This window comes from Ammospiza caudacuta, chromosome 2 (assembly GCF_027887145.1).
Source record: "Ammospiza caudacuta isolate bAmmCau1 chromosome 2, bAmmCau1.pri, whole genome shotgun sequence".
Lineage (NCBI taxonomy): Eukaryota > Metazoa > Chordata > Aves > Passeriformes > Passerellidae > Ammospiza > Ammospiza caudacuta.
In genome coordinates this window covers 29,776,442-29,779,862 of record NC_080594.1, presented here as the reverse complement: position 1 = coordinate 29,779,862, position 3,421 = coordinate 29,776,442, and positions in this window count along the sequence as shown.

Sequence of the window (3,421 nt, the reverse complement as noted above, 5' to 3'; positions counted from 1 at the left end):
CGCCGCATAAAGAGCCTCGCTCGTCCGCCACGCCCAGCCCGTTGTGGCACCACCCCCGTGCGCTGAAAGGGCGTGAACGGGGCGGCGCTGGGGGAGGGGACAGCGCCCGCGGCTGGCGAGGCGCAGCGCCCGCGGGCCTTTCCGCCCTCCCGGGTGCATCTCGGGACGGGGCGCTCACCTTTAGGCTCGCCCGGGTAGCCCCGGCCGCGCCTCGCCGGAGTGAGCGCCCGTTCCGCGGCGGCGCCGCCAGGCCGGGGCTCCCCGGGCCCCTTTCCCGCCGGCCCTGCGGGGGCTCGGCCCTGCGGCCGCCCGGAGCCCCCAAGCGCTGGTGCCCCGCGGGTGTTGCCGCCGCTCGCTGAGAGGCTCAGGCGCCCCGGTGCTCCCCGTCCACCCACGCTCCTCGTGCTGGGCATGGTCCCTGCCGGGCTGCCAGCCTGCCCGAGCCGCAGCGCGCTCCGCTCCCGTCCCGCGGGAGATGCCCTTGCCTGAAACCTCTTCTGTGGTTCAGGACTCAGTGAAGAGTTTGGGGGCAGCCTTCTGTGCCCTCTGCTGCTCAGCAAGCCCGGCTAGGGGACCAAGTTTGGCTATGGTCATCCTTCCCTTACCTTTCAAATTCTGGGAGAGACAGATGCAGAAATTAGGACTTTGTGTCTGTTCACTTTGTTTGGTTTCGGGGTTTTCTTGCAGAAGTTTGTCGACTTTGCTTTTACTTCTGTCTAGATTTTCTGGCAAAGAAAATGAGCTGATGCTCTTTTTTACTCTTGATGGCTTAGTAGAAGCCCTGGAACCCTGTATAAACTTGGAAATGAGAAAGAGTTTCAGGAGGCTTCACCTGCTGAGGGTCCCAAAAATAGCTGTGAACTTTCTTGGGAAAGAGGAACATAGTTAGAGCACTTCCCTGCTCAGCATGGCTAGAAACCCTTCCACAGGAGAAGAGAACTGAATTCAAGCCTTAAACATCCTGCACAAAGAGCTTGCTCATCAAACTGACCATGGAACCATGGACTCTTAGGGGAATATCTGCCACTGCAATCATCATGTTTATTTAAACAATCGTGTGTTTATTTAAACACTGGTGGTGGGCTTGGCCCTGTCACTACTCCCCAGACCAGCTTTTAGCGCTTCTGATGGATCTGCTGTTTGCAGATGTGGGACATGCTCCATCATTGTGACTCCAGCTGGACATGGAAGCATCTTGATCGCTCAGTTCTGAGGTGCCTCTGCAACAGAACACACTGAACATGAAAGCAAAAACCAGCAGTGAGATCAGATGCAATTCTAGACAGCAGGCCAACATTTCAGAGACACTTTTTAGTTGTCTGCATAAGCTCCATATTGGAGCCTCTCATGGTCATTATTAGATCTGGCACTGTGTTGACAGCCTCCTCAATTGGGAAGCTGAAGCTTTTGGTTTATTCACCTAGAAAACATCTGGACAGCTGTCTCCCTACCAAATTGCACCAACCCAACCCTGAGGCAAAGATAGCTTTCATTACTTACCCTTGATATTTTCTTCTGAAATTTCCCAGGAAGGGCTTGGCTCTTGCCTGTGGGTGGGGAGAAGGGGATAAGCATTAGGAAGTGGGTCAATATTCCAGTGCCTGAAATCACCTATTAGTTTCGTTTTCACTCCTTAACAGCATTTTACTCCTGAACAGCAATGCACCATACCAAACTTGGCCTTCTTTCTATGTGGCAGTGAAGAAGCATCATCAATAGGATGCTCAAAGAAGACCTCCAGACCACTTCTGCACTACATTGCCCCTTGAAGTGCCACCTAACCAGTGTAGCTGATTTGGCACACTATCGATTTGACCCATCTTTTCCTTGGGATAGTTGATGCATTATCATTTCTGCATCATATGAAACTGTAGCATGCAGCTGTGGTGCTGGAAACCTGGATTAATGTCTCAGTGTCACTGTCAGTGTTTTAAACAGAGAACAAATCCATACAGATCAAAAGAAATTTTATTACATCAAACCAGGCAGGGATTGTAATGTTCTGTATTGGAAATGCTTGCGTTCTCTTTCCGTAATAGGTATCAGTGAGATTAGCTTAAGAAAAATCAGGAGAGCTCTGTTTTCAGTATCTACAGGCAATTACAAACCCTCTGAGACCTTGGCAGGGTGACTGAGAAGCAGAGATAACATACAGGGACCTTCACTCCTGCCAGCAGGTGAAATCCTGGGCAGGCTTTGATACCTTAAAATTCCTGCTCTTTGGCTTTCGTGTTCCACTCCAGGTCATCCCAGGACTAATCTAGAGTTGTTACTTTGCAGATCTGCAGCCATACGTTGTTTTCCCCTCAGACAGCAGCTGTGGTGTGGCTGTGGGCTGCTGCACAGCAGTCAAATTCCAAGGGTAGGTAGCATGGGATGCATTGAAAGGAGAGGGATGAGCCTTAGCTGAGCAGTGCAGGGCATTGCCTGCTGCTGTGGACATCCCAAGGCCCTCCTGCCACATTTTCTACTTTGAGAAGCAGGGATTGATTTACAGCAGGGAGTTTTATTATGGCCATTTTCAGAACAGGAGAACAGTCACAGTGAGGGAAGGCCAGCATGCAGGAAAGCTTTAGCAGCTTCCAGTTAAGAGTCCAAGGGTCTGAAAGCCCTTTGCTCCTGCTGCTAGATATGAAGCTTGCTCTCAAACACATTCCTTCTTCCAGTAATGGACTCTGTGTAGCTTGACACAGAGAAGCAACTCCTCTTTACCCCTTCACACCTGCCGCAGCCTAGGGCTGCATTTGCTGGGAAAACTAGGATCCCACCAGTGGATAGTCCCCAGAATAGGAAAAACTGCTATCTCTCATTTGTTTTTTCTTTGTGTGACATCTCCACCATGAGTTCAGGGTGGTTCAGAGAAGTGGTCAAAAGGGGTTCATGCTTTTTTGAAGACCACCTCCCCTTAGAGGGGAAACAGAGATGAGAAGGTTTATGAAGTGGTATTTCTATCGACCTTCCATCTGTAATTACAGGCCTCCTACCCTCTGCTGTCTTGTCCCCTGCTTTAATGAGATCATTTTAAGAGATAAGGCAGTGATTCCATTAAAGGGGGGGCAGGGGGAACAATATCTAACTATTGGGTGAGCAAAGATCAAGATCCACTATACCCTGTCAGGCTTGGCTAAGCTTCCGGCATGTTATTTCCCTCCCCCTGGCTGAGGGATACAAACATTTTGCATTTATGACAGTATTTCCTATTTTTCTGAAGCCTTCCAAGCCATTCAAAAATTGTTTTGTCACAAAAACATGCCAAAGGCTCCTCAAAGGCCCGGAGAAAATGAGGGCTCCAGCCTCTAGCACTGCATATAAATAGATTCACCTTGCTGGTGTCAGGACTGCAGAGGCAAAGGGCACAAATACACAGCATTCCCGTCATTGCAAGTGCCTCAGTGCTGTGCCTGCACAGATTCCTGGGCAC